Consider the following 14224-nt stretch of genomic DNA (forward strand, 5'->3'; position numbering starts at 1 on the left):
CACTAATCTGAATTAAGGATGACTAAACTCGATCAAGAACCAAATTAGCAAATTGACACTAACTTAAACCGACTTAGGTCCAAAGGTTACACAGCTAACCCTAGCTAGCACGCTGAAGAGCATAAACAATTCACAAGTGTCAAGCAACACTAAAAGAACATAGTTACGAACATTAAAATTCACTGAACATAGAAAGATACATACATACATCTCACAATACAATACTTGAATTACAAACAACAAGGTTTCCAAAATTAGCACATAGGGATCAGTTGTGTTCCTCCGTCGATTTTCTTGGCTAAAATATCTGCACACTCATTGCACACATCAGTAGTCCCGCAAAAACACATGTACATATATGTATACGTATCAGAAATTCACATAAATTAAAACATACATCAATAAAGGTTTCTTTCATCCTACTTAATTCTTAACCATTTAAAATCTCTTAAATCAAAGTATCAATCCTACATTTACTAATTTCATCAACATACGTATACATGAAACATTAAATGACAAACATCAAATATATCTGAAAGTAACATCACACAGCATGAAATAATATAATATGTTCAAGTATCTGATAATGTCTCGACATCTCGAGTCATGAGTATCAAAATGATAAAGTAACAACTAAGGCTACGAAGGGTCGGGGCGAGGCCTCACATATTATTAAAAGAAATGATCTATTAATACAAATCATTTTTAAATATCATAATTATTTATTATTAATAACATATATACATATATACTTCTATACATATATATATACATACACAAATATATATATATAATAATAATAAACATTTAATAATAATAATTAACATTTTATAAACATTAAAAAAAATTGAAATATAAAAATCAATTTCCGCAACCCACGTATTTTAAAGAAAACACTATATATATACCCGCGATCACGGTACACAGGGACCCTGTAGTTGCAGGGCTTGTGGCGACAGTGGTACAAAGTACCTGCTGTTGACGTAGGTACTCTACATTTATTTGCAGGCAGGGTATGGGCCTCCCGACCCAGTATAAATTTTGTTTAAATTTTTTTTATAACGTTTTTAATAAACATTAGGCCATTATGCGAATTCACATTTTTTTTTAATAACGTTTTTTCAAAAATGTTTAATCATGTGCAATTCGGATTCAACTATAATGAATTTCCACTGCGATTTAATAAATAAATAAATATATATATATATATATATATATGTGTGTGTGTGTGTGTGTATAGGTATATATCTATATATATGCAGATTATTATTAAGTATTACAACATACATACATACATATATGCAGATTTGAAAAATATAAACATGTATACTTCTACAGAGAACATATGCACAATTTTTTTTTAAAGGGCTTCCAATTTTAAAATTTTTTCTATAAAATATTTGTTCTCTAAATTTACCCATTAATTCCTCTAATAGGTTTGACTATAAATTTTAACCCTAGCCCCATAATTTCATCGGATCTATGCATATGAAAGTTTTCTCACAAAGATTTTAACTACCCATGACAAATGCATTCAACCAAGACATAAAATTCCTCAGAAAACATTCAGAAGACACAAAGAAGACAAGAAGCAAAATATCATATGAAAAAATCACAAGTGTCTACCTGGACACTGGTGCTAATTTGCTTCTCCTCAGAATCCATAGAGTAAGCTCCTTCCTTCTCCCACATTCCTCGGTCCTCCAAACACGCTCTCTAAGCTTCTAGGAGTGCATGAATATAAAGAATTCTTAGAAAGCACCTAGAATGTCTAGAAACAACTAGAAGGTGTTGACAACTAAGCATGAGTTATTTCCAACCTTCTAGATGAGTCATAAGGTTGTAGACACCATGTGCTTAATTTGTGCGCTAACCCCTGTGTTATTGACATATGTACAATCAAGAGGTGCATTTACTCCTGGGAAAGCTTATAACTTTTATTTTTATTCTTTTATTACTTTTATTATTATTATTTATTTATTATTATTATTATTTTCTTTATTATTATTATTAATTTTAATTTCTTTTATTTAATTCTTTTTCTCAATTAATTCCCATTTAATTAATTATAATCAAAATATCAAAAGGTCATGATATTATATTAATTTTTTCCCAAATAATTAAATTATTAATTAAATCTATTTATTAAGACTTAATTAATAGAAAATTCACCATAGACCTCCAAGATAAAATATGAAAACCCATCATAGAACAATCCATACAAAATCAGTCTAAAGGGTTAAAAATCATGAATTATGTCATCTAACACATTTAGAAGGTAGAATATTTCTGATACTTGTCCTACCTCTCTAGAACAAAAGGTTTAAGGGTTTAGGATTTGGACTTGAGAATTTATCTCCCCTCTCTTACCATTGAGACAGCGCGATAGGGTACGCTCATCCTGGCAATTCAAGAAAGTCAATACTCGGTACTTGCAACCTACATAAAAACCATGCATGTACATACAATATATATATGCTAAACTAAATAGGCAATGGAAAGAAGTGGTGCATCGTGTAGATCCTGACTAGTAGGTGACTACGACTCCCTTCCTTAACCACATCAGAAATGCCATACATAAGAACAAACACGCACACCATACACATGCAAGTATGGGGTAAGTTTTCATAATAAAACACATGTGATAATAAACCATCTAACTAATCATCATCAATAACTTGAAATAATGTAATAATCATCATGCACATATGAAATGTAGAGTCTAAGTAATCTCATCATACATCAACTAAATCCATAGCATAATATTGTTAGAAAGGTTAATCTTTCCTTGGATATATATTTTAATTGGGATATTCCAAGGGTCCCTACATGTAGTTTGTCCACTTGTACACATGTGGAGGACATATCATTGTTTGTCCTTTATTCCACATGTAAGGACAACTCTTGTTTATTTCTTTATTTAGTTTATCCTCCTTAAGAGGATTGTGACACTTTGCACACACCTATTATGAATGTGGCATTCATAGAAATGGGAGTTACAAATGCAACTCCTCTCTCATCTCTATATAAGAGATGCTCCTCCTTCTTTCTTCACAACTACAACACCACTCTAAGCACTTGATGTTATTGTATTGAGCTACTTTTGCTCCAACACTCTCTCTCTCTCTTCTCTAGGCATTTGCCTTCATTCATAATAATCACAAGGGGTTTTCTTTGCTTTCCCCTTATAAATCCTTGTCTCCATTGTTGAACCATCTTGGTGTATGCTCTTGGAGTTGCTTATCTTATGGTAACATTGTTTCACACTTAACTTACTTGGATTGTTTCTCGTTCCTTGCTCAACATTATCATTTCTTACATGGTATCAGAGCTTGGTTATCTAATCCTTGTTTTAAGTTTTGTGGTGAAGGTTGCCATTCATTGGAGCACACCTTATTTGGAGACGTTATTGAGAGAAGAAGTTTGTGTTGTGATTTTAGCTCTTTTCAACTAATCTTGTGCATGCAAGCTTCATACTTTTTTATCTAACCCTCTTTGGAAGGCTTGCCGCCAAAGGGTTTTCTTGTAAAGTTTCATATTTTTTTTACTAACCCTCTTTGGAAGGCTTGCCGCCAAAGGGTTTTCTTGTAAAGCTTCATACTTTTTTATCTAACCCTCTTTGGAAGGCTTGCCGCCAAAGGGTTTTCTCATTAATCTTTAATTTCTTTTTGTTTTGAACGGCAAGCCGCCAAAACAAAAAGTATTACATTATTAAAGTTTTATATAATTCTCTATTATTTCTTACTTCCTTTAAAAAAAATTTTCCTACATATTGGGTTTATGTTATATGCTTTCAAAATTTTGGTATATTGCATTATTATAATTATTTCTTATTATTTCTTATAACTTTTAAATTGCATTATTATTGCATTTTGTAAAAAAAATATTAAACAAAAAAAACAACAACTTGCTTTGTGTTGGGCGGCCGCGCCACCCGTGCGCCACCCCTGCACCTCCGCGCGCAACCGCCGCCGAGGCGCCACTTCCCCGCCACTTCAGCCAGAGCCGCGCACAACCGACTGCAGCCACTTCCGCGCAGAGCCCCGCTCGCAACCACTGCCTGCAGTGAGTTTACCCCACGTCGCCGCCGCTGTTTGAAAAATGCCACCGCTGTCGCCGCTGTTTGCAAAACCCCGCGTCGCTGTCGCTGCCACCACCGTTTGCAGAGCCACTGCGCCACCGCACGAAGCCCCGTCGCGCTCGCAACGCTCTGCTGATAGAAACTGCCGCTCCTAAAACTTGCAACTTGCCCTATTCTCGGCCGCACCATTTAAACCCTTTTCCACCACTTCTCGGCGTAGCCCGCGTCCCGGCCACACGACAACCGCCGCCTGTGCGGGCAGAGCCCGCATCCTCATCCAATTTTTTAAATTCTCCAAAAATCCCACCTTTTTTCCACCGCCCACCCTTTAAAATAATAAAAAAAAACTTATTTTATTTAATAAAACTTAAACTTTTATAACCTTTTTATCACATTTTTTTTACTTCTTTATTCTTTAAAAAAAAACCAATAAAAAAAAACATAAAATAAATTTTTTACATTAATCAAATTAAAATTTTTCATTTAACAATTTTCCCATTCATCTAATTTTCACATTAAGGTTTTTTTTCAAAAAAAAGAAGAATTTTTTTTCCTCTTAATCATGTCAACATTAATTCCAGAAATCAAACTTAATTATTCTAATTATCATTCTTGGAAAACTCATATCTCATTTATTTTTCGTTTTAAACATCTTTTCGAAATAGCCACTGACCCTTCTCTTGAGCCCGGTTCAGCAGCTACTCAAGACAAGAAAGATACTTGGAAAGCTAAAAATGAAGAAGCTTTAGGGTTAATTGGTATTTCCATTATTCCAGATTTATATGTCTTAATTGCTCACTATTCTAAAGCTCATGATGCATGGTCCATCTTGAAAATCAAGTATGACAATGGCGATGAATACCGCAAAATACAATTGCAAGATCAACTCGAAGATCTCAGGTATGCAGATTTTAAAAGTATGGATGAATTCCTCTTAAAATTTGATTCTCTTAAAAGCCAAATTATGGATTTAGGTGTTCAATTAGAGGACATTCATTTAATTCATCTTATTCTTAAAAAATGTCTTCCTAAATAGTTTCAACAATTTATAACTAATATTCATGCACAGCTTTCTATTCCTACTTTAACTTCTCAGTTAACTTATGTTATTTTTCAAACTTTATTAAGACAGGAAGAAGCTAAGCTAATTCAATTTGGTACCCTCAAATCAACTGAACATGCATTTGTGTCTAGAAATTCAACAAATAATTTTCGTTCCAATAATAATAATTACAAACAATCTAATTCTAATTCAAATAACACCAACAATAAATTTCATCCCAAATATAATAATAATACCAATCATCCTAATAATACTCGTAATACTCATAATCAAAGGAACCATTCCAATTCCAAACCTCATTGTTCTTATTGTGGCAAAGATGGTCACCTTGTCAATAACTGTTTTAAAAAGCAAAATGATAAAAAACCTATAAATCATAGTAACAATCATCAAACCTCAAACCATAAAAAAGGTAATTTGACTAGTTCTAATCTTCGTCATGCTTTTACTTGTAGCTTTAATCTTTGTAAACCTTTAGAATGGATTGTTGATAGTGATGCATCACAACATGTCACTTCTCATAAAGAAATCTTTGATTCTTTACAACCTGATATTGCTAACATTCCTATTCAGTTAGCTAATAATCAGACTTGTAAAGTTGAAGGACTAGGTGATGTTACTATTCCTAATGGTAAATTGCATGATGTTTTATATGTACCTAACTTGAAAACTAATTTGCTTTCTGTTTCACAGCTATGTCAGAACTATAAAGTTGAATTCTACAAAGATACATGTTATATTATAGATCCTCAAACTCTCAAAGTGATTGCTCATGCTAAAATGGATAATGACAATTTGTTTAAATTCCATGAATTTGCTAGTTCACGATATTCTTTACATACTTCTATTGATTTCAATATATGGCATGAAAGACTTGGTCATTTAAATTCCGATTATATTACTTTCATGCAAAAGCATAATATGGTTGATGGCTTGCCTCACATTATTCCTTCCAAGATTGCCTGTATAGGTTGTATGAGTGGTAAGATGCATAGGGAGCCCTTTCCAAGTGGAAAATCATGGCGAGCAACTCATAAGTTGCATCTTGTCCATAGTGATCTTTTGGGCCCCATGGAGAATACCTCCATCCAAGGTTCTCGGTATGCACTTACCTTTGTTGATGATTTTTCTAGACGAACTTGGATCTATTTTTTGCATAGCAAGGATCAAGTTCTTGATATATTTATTGAATTTCAGTTATATGTTGAAAGGCAATCTGGGTATAAACTTAAAATTCTTAGAACTGATAATGGGAAGGAATATGTGAATAATGCTTTTCATTCTTATTTAAAATCATGTGGAATTAAGCACGAGCTTACTATTCCTTATACACCACAACAAAATGGTGTAGCAGAAAGAAAGCATCGGACCATTGTTGAAATGGCTAGAAGCATGTTGCATGCTAAGAATTTGCATTATAAATTTTGGGCTGAAGCCATGTTTTGTGCAACTTATATTCTTAATCGGACTCCTACCAAAGCTCTAAAGGCTATCACTCCAGAAGAGGCTTGGTCTGGTAGGAAACCGGATTTACATCATTTACGGATATTTGGTTTTATTGCTTATGTTCATACGCCTAAACAGAAAAGGCATAAATTAGATGCTAAGTCATCTCCTTATATGTTTGTTGGCTATGATGAAAACACTAAGGGTTATCGTGTTTATGATTCCACTACTAACAAAGTTCAAATTGCTAGAGATGTTTGTATTGCAGAAAATGGAGTTCATGATTGCTCTGCTACACAGGATGAAGAATTGAGTGGCACTAAAATTGTGCTGGTGGAGGACCAACCTCCTTCTCTTAACCCTACTCTTTCTCTTAATCAAGTACCACCGATTCTTTCTGCTCCTACATCTCATGATACTCAAATAGATACTTTTATTACTCATGATTCTTCCTCTAGTGATAATTCCATTACAACTAAACGTAAACCTAAATGGGCTCAAAACCTCATCAATGAAGCTGATGATTATATTTCTAAATCTGGTGGAATTAAACATAGAAGGATTAATTATTGTAATTATGCTTTGATGACTACTATTATGAATTCTAACGATCCTAAGTCTTTTGATCAAGCTAACTCTCAACCTCATTGGCAGAAAGCCATGCAAGAGGAATATGATTCTTTACTTGCTAATCAAACTTGGGACTTAGTCACATTACCTCTTGGCAAAAATCTAGTTTCATGTAAATGGTTATACAAAACAAAATTGAATACTAATAATGAAATTAGTAAATTTAAAGCTAGACTAGTTGCTAGAGGTTTTTCCCAAATTGAAGGATTAGACTATAATGAAACTTTTGCTCCTGTTGCTAAAATGCCTACTATCAAATTAGTTCTTGCTTTAGCATCTAAACTGAATTGGCCCATTCATCAAATGGATGTTAAAAGTGCCTTCTTAAATGGTGAGTTACATGAAGAAATCTATATGGCTCAACCTCCTGGATTTGTTAAGAAAGGTAGTGAAAATCTAGTTTGCAAATTGAACAAATCTATTTATGGTCTTAAACAATCACCTAGAGAATGGTATTCTAAAATTAATTCTTTCTTCATTTCTCAAGGTTTTACTAGAAGTAAAAATGATCCTAATTTGTATATTAAACATACTAACGATGATATTATCATTATTATTGTTTATGTAGATGATTTAATTCTCACTTCTAGTTTAGACATTTTGATTTCTGATATTAAATTCCAACTTAAACAAAAAATTTAAATGACAGACTTAGGTATCTTACATTATTTCTTAGGTATGCAAATTTTTCAAACTCCTACAGGTATCTTTGTTTCTCAAAGCAAGTATGCTTATGATCTTTTAGAAAAATTTAAGATGAATGACTCTAACCATGTTTCAATTCCATGTGAATTAGGAACTAAATTAATGAATGATATGAATACTCCTTTTGTTGATGAAACTTTGTATAGACAGTTAGTAGGAAGCTTAAATTATTTAACTCTTACTAGACCTGATATTGCTTATAGTGTTGGTTTAGTGTCTCGCTTTATGTCTAAACCTCAACAAACTCATTTTAAAGTTGCTAAACGCATCTTAAGGTATATTAAAGGAACTATTAATATAGGCTTATTTTATGATCCAAACTCTGAATTTATTTTACATGGCTATACTGATTCTGATCTAGGTGGAGATCCCAATGATGGGAAATCCACTTGTGGTTATTTTTTCTTTGTTGGTTCAGGTCCAATTTCTTGGAAAAGCAAAAAAGAACACTCTATTTCCCTATGCTCAACTGAAGCTGAATACAAAGGTTGTACCAATGCAGCTAAGGAAGCTTTGTGGATTCGAAGACTTCTTGATGATTTGGGTCTACCTCAACAATTACCTACACCTATACATTGTGACAATCAAAGTGCTATTGCCTTGGCAAAGAATCCAGTGTATCATGCCCGCACCAAACATATTTCACTTCAACATCACTTCATTCGAGAACAAGTTGAAGACAATCAAATTATTCTTCTTTATTGTAAAGGAGAAGATCAAGTGGCTGATATTTTAACCAAACCACTTTCTAAAGAGAGATTTCAGTTCCATTGTAAAAATTTGGGTGTACAACCCGTTGAAGTAAACTCCCCAAGTAAAGCTTAAGGGGGGGTGTTAGAAAGGTTAATCTTTCCTTGGATATATATTTTAATTGGGATATTCCAAGGGTCCCTACATGTAGTTTGTCCACTTGTACACATGTGGAGGACATGTCATTGTTTGTCCTTTATTCCACATGTAAGGACAACTCTTGTTTATTTCTTTATTTAGTTTATCCTCCTTAAGAGGATTGTGACACTTTGCACACACCTATTATGAATGTGGCATTCATAGAAATGGGAGTTACAAATGCAACTCCTCTCTCATCTCTATATAAGAGATGCTCCTCCTTCTTTCTTCACAACTACAACACCACTCTAAGCACTTGATGTTATTGTATTGAGCTACTTTTGCTCCAACACTCTCTCTCTCTCTTCTCTAGGAAATTTCCTTCATTCATAATAATCACAAGGGGTTTTCTTTGCTTTCCCCTTATAAATCCTTGTCTCCATTGTTGAACCATCTTGGTGTATGCTCTTGGAGTTGCTTATCTTATGGTAACATTGTTTCACACTTAACTTACTTGGATTGTTTCTCGTTCCTTGCTCAACATTATCATTTCTTACAATATCTGATAGTCCCAAAACAATGCTACTAACTATCAACATAAAACTAGTCTAACATAGTCCAATAATAATAGCAACAATGTGTCCAGAAAGATGTGAATGAGGGCAGACACTACACCATGTCTTATATTTATGTGTGGTGAATTTATGTTTTTTATAATCAAGTCAATCTTCATGTTGTTGACTGATTTACAAGAACACATTTCATTATCTTGAATGGTCTACTTGGCACTCATTGCACTATGGTGACACTCATTAGTCAATTTTATGACCCAACTTTGAGAGGTAGTGATTTACATGAATTCTTTTTTCATTACCTTGAATGGTGCTCATAATCCTAAAATTCTTAGCCTCCTAACTCATTCCCAAAACCTTTATTGTGTATTAAAAACACTTATTATGGAATTCCCTGGTTCTTTATTTTATGCACTTGGTTGTTTAATAATGCATCATTATTTATAATCATCTGGTGGTCTCCATTGCTACATTAGCAAGATTCCTCAAGAATGAATAACAAGGAATCTACCTTGTAGTTATACCTTGTTTGGAATCAGTTTATATTGATAATATCCAAGACTAGTTTGGAAATATATCTTTCTAAAATATCTGCAATAGCTATTTTTTGGCCCATTCTAGTTTAGTTTTGGGCTGCCTTTAGGTGTGGAGTTAGTTTGAATTGCAAAATTTCAAGATTTTTGAGCATGGATCCACTTTCACTTATGTATCTGGTGGAGTTACATTCCACTATGACTTATGATTGGAGGAAGGTTTTGAACCTGGATTAGGCTTTAAATAATAATATCTTCAAGTATACTATATTGTGAAATTTAAACAATAATTCACATGCTCTCGTGCAAATAGTTTCCTAGATTACGTGATCTTAATTATTTATGCTTACTGTGGTTACAATTTAAATAGTTTGTTCTATCTAGTATGTAGTCGATTTTGCCAAATTTTTGCTAATGCACTGGACAAATGTTTTTAACTATTGATGCCCATAAAGCTTTTTTCCTACTTAATAGACATTTTATACTAAACTTCTTGATGGATTTTGTACTGAATTATATATATATAAAGTCTTGTGATAAGTTCGCTAACTCTACTTATTTCTATGATGATTACTTTGTAGAACCGTCACCAAGGCAATGCTTGTAAGTTTTAGTTGTCTTGATTTTTTTTTATCTTGTTATTATGCTATTTTTAATTTTATATTATTTTTAAAAGGCAAATCTTGAAGTGAATTATGTTTTTTTTAAATTTATTATCAACAAGAATCACTTGGTCCCCTTCTTATTATTAAGCTTTTTAATCTTTTGTTATGTTACAGAGCTTCATGTGCTTCAATTTTTCTAACATGCATTGTTTTGTGGGTCAAATTTTAATTTTCACTTTTTACAAATTAGTGATGATGAAATTTATTTTAATATAGGAACTTGAAGCCTCAAAATATATTTGTGGATAAAAAAGGGGTTTACTTAAAACTTGCAAACCTTCTCATTTACTCTTCCTCTTAACTCCTTAAAACTCATAATGTAATATTTCCCAAGCCTACCTTACACAAGCCTTTTATATTTTCGGTCTTCTTGTTATTGGTTTCCCTTTTGCAGTAGCGCAAGACTGGCTTCTTTTTAAAAGCATGAGATTCATTAATATGTTTATATCAAATATTTCTTAGAAAATATTGTTAACCTCTATAATGTGTTGGATGCATAGTACTAAAATATTAAAGTTTAATACTTATTACTATTACCTATAGAACTACTTAGTGTCAAGCTTTGTTTGAAGAATCTCTCCTTGTTAGATAATTTATTCTGAAGGTTGTAAATTCCTTTCTTGAGATGATGTAGCCACTAAGATGGGTTTGGAATAAGACTCAAATGTGTGTGTTCTAAATTCTCATTGTGGATCAATGACAAGAAAAAACACTCTTGGTTAAGAATATGTCCATGATTTATAATCTCGTAAGAAAATGTCTTCATGAAAATTGCATTTTAAATTTATAGGAGAAATTGCCAGAACCCATAGATATAAAACATATTATAGGATTCCTACCCTATTGGCCCATTTTGGGTGCCTTATAATGTTTAAATAACAATATTTTGGATTTTATTTGACACTATTAATTGGTTTGATCTTGGTCAGGCAATGACTCTTTGGTATAGGCTCCCGAAGTGCTCTTAGGTGTTGCTCAGTATTCCATATCTCTTGTTTGGCAATTCTAATATGAAAACATTGTTCTACTTGCCTCCTAAATTCTAATTTCCATTATTCTTTCTATACATTTAAAAAAAAAAATTAGAAAGGATTCTTTATGCAGCTGAAATGCCTAGAATGACTCCCTTATTCAGAGGAGATTCAGAAATAAGTCATCTCCTTTAATTGTTGAAGAGCTCAATTTTTGACACTACAATTAAAGATGTTTCCATTTTTTTTAAAATAATTTTATTTTAAATTTTTGCTAAGACAGAGTACTTAAAATTGGTTATAAATGTTCATGTAATAATATCACAAAACACCATCTTCTATTCTAAGAATTATATTTTAATTTCTTTTAACAATAGACAACTTAGAACACCTACAGGAGGAAATATGACTAGACATGATAAGTCCATGGATTGGCATGCACATCCTTAGTGGAAACCTAAGAAGATTAGCTCTGTTGTTCCAGATACGGAACCAAGTGGTGCAATTTTTTTATATGCAAGTATAATTTATTTGCATCCACAAATTTTTTAACGAGTGTACTTAGTTTGAAATATTTCTTCATACCAATTGCTATATGCTACACATTTATCTAGTGTTTTTGGCTTATGATCTAGCCAATAGGATACCAAACAAGGAGGCAATGTAATACCCTTACTAAAATGACCTAGATAAATCTCAATATAGAACATTTTATTCACCCTTTTAATTATTATTTATTTTGTAGAGAGATGCATATTCTGGATTTGATCGTGTGCCATATTGTTGCATCAACATTTCAAATCACACTTAGTGATCCATCATTAGGATTTGATTGTTTTTCATATTTATTTTGTGTTTAGGACATTATTTTCTCTATTGCACAAACTATTCCATTAGAGTGGATTGGATTTAATTTGTTGATTCTCTCTTTGATATCTCTAGCGGGCTTCATCACGAGACTAATTATAATATATGTTCAAATGTCTCTAGGTATTATAACCAAATTATATACCTCTATAAATTATAACTGAATAGTTACAATACAAATGATTTATTTGTTAAGGAACAAAATTTAGGGGGTTAATTAAAGGTTACAAATAGATAGACTTATGATTACAAGATTTTTACTATCTAGAATTACTATCTAAAAATGGATTAATTTGTACTATCCAAAATGGATCAATAATTTTTACATAATATATATGGGGTATTATAGGTATGAATGGAACAACTTACAAATTGTGGAGCTTACTGGAGGTCATCGCTAACTAGAACTAATGTACTGAGCCAAAAGAAATATCGGCCTACTAATATAGCTCATATTTGTTATTGTGTATTTGTTGTGTTTTAACCTAAATCTTTTGATCGAAGCTTATGTCAAAAAGGTCAGAGATAGTTTGGAGTCTACAAATAAGGTTGAACTGATAATTCTATTCCATTTAGAAATCTACAGTATGTTATTTTTAGAGGTGTTCCTTTGGCAAGCGACTTTGTAGCCAACAATTTCAACTGATTTGTCCATTTTATAATATTTAATAATTAAATTAAAAATCAAAATTTTTTATATGCACTAGTCATTATTTGTATCTCAAACAAGACTAGAAACTATTTGCAAGCTTGTAAACAAAAATACATGCTTTTAGGAGTGATAATTCTTAGTTTTCAGAGGCTTGAAGAAATGTCTAGAGATGATTTTTTGTTGAGAAACAATAAACTTATGTGGGATTGCAAGGGAGTGTTTGAATGTGGGGATTTCTCTTATAATCTTATTTACGATACTGTATAATGTTTTAATTTCAATCTCTTAACTTCCACCCTCATTAAAAATTTCTTATACTTTTACCACTCATAAAAAATTGTTATGCAAAAACCATTAAGATCCATTATCAAATCCTTGTTCATTGCATTTCATCATATTTTGGGCAATATAGTATAACTCCTTTATATTTTGCTTCTATAATATTTTAGTTGACCATATATTCTTGAGGTGCATTTTCATTTTTTATTTTGGAAATATGACATATATGTTTCATTTAGAATTGTTTTGGTTTAGTAATATGCTAAAATGAGGAGTAGTAGTTAAACGATTCCTTTCTTTTCTAAGAATTCTTACTTTACCTTCTAATGTTAAGGAATAGATTTCTTAAATTTTAAAATTAGGAAAAAGGTTAGTCTTGCTGAGTTGAAAAGTATGCAATAAAGATGTGATTAATCTTAGCCATATTTAAAAATTAGTTAAAAATTTCTAAGATTATTTTTATAACAATATTTACCTAGTTTAAATTCTTCTTTTAATGGAAATGAGAAATACAACTAAATAAGAGATTGCTTTCTTTTAAGAAAATATTATTAGCTTTGGACTACTGTTTTCAATAGTTAGTCCTTTTAGCATTAGTCCCTTCTTTGAAAATTGGGAAATCAACAAATATCTTGTCAAAAACTCTAGTCCTTCTAAAGATTCTTAAATTCCACTTCAAAAATATGAATTGTTTTTTTCTCTCTATAGTGTTGTCAATTTTTTGAATAATCATTTTATTTTTCTTCTAAGAAAATTTGGTAGAAAAATAATAATTTAATAATAATAAAAAATAAATAAATAAATAAATAAATAAATAAATAAATATATATATATATATATATATATATATATATATATATATATATATATATATATATATATATATATATATATATATATATATATATATATATATTAGATGGTAGAAATCT

The sequence above is a fragment of the Cupressus sempervirens genome, chromosome 4, assembly GCF_028749045.1.
Source record: "Cupressus sempervirens isolate cs-2001-9-10 chromosome 4, ASM2874904v1, whole genome shotgun sequence".
NCBI lineage: Eukaryota > Viridiplantae > Streptophyta > Pinopsida > Cupressales > Cupressaceae > Cupressus > Cupressus sempervirens.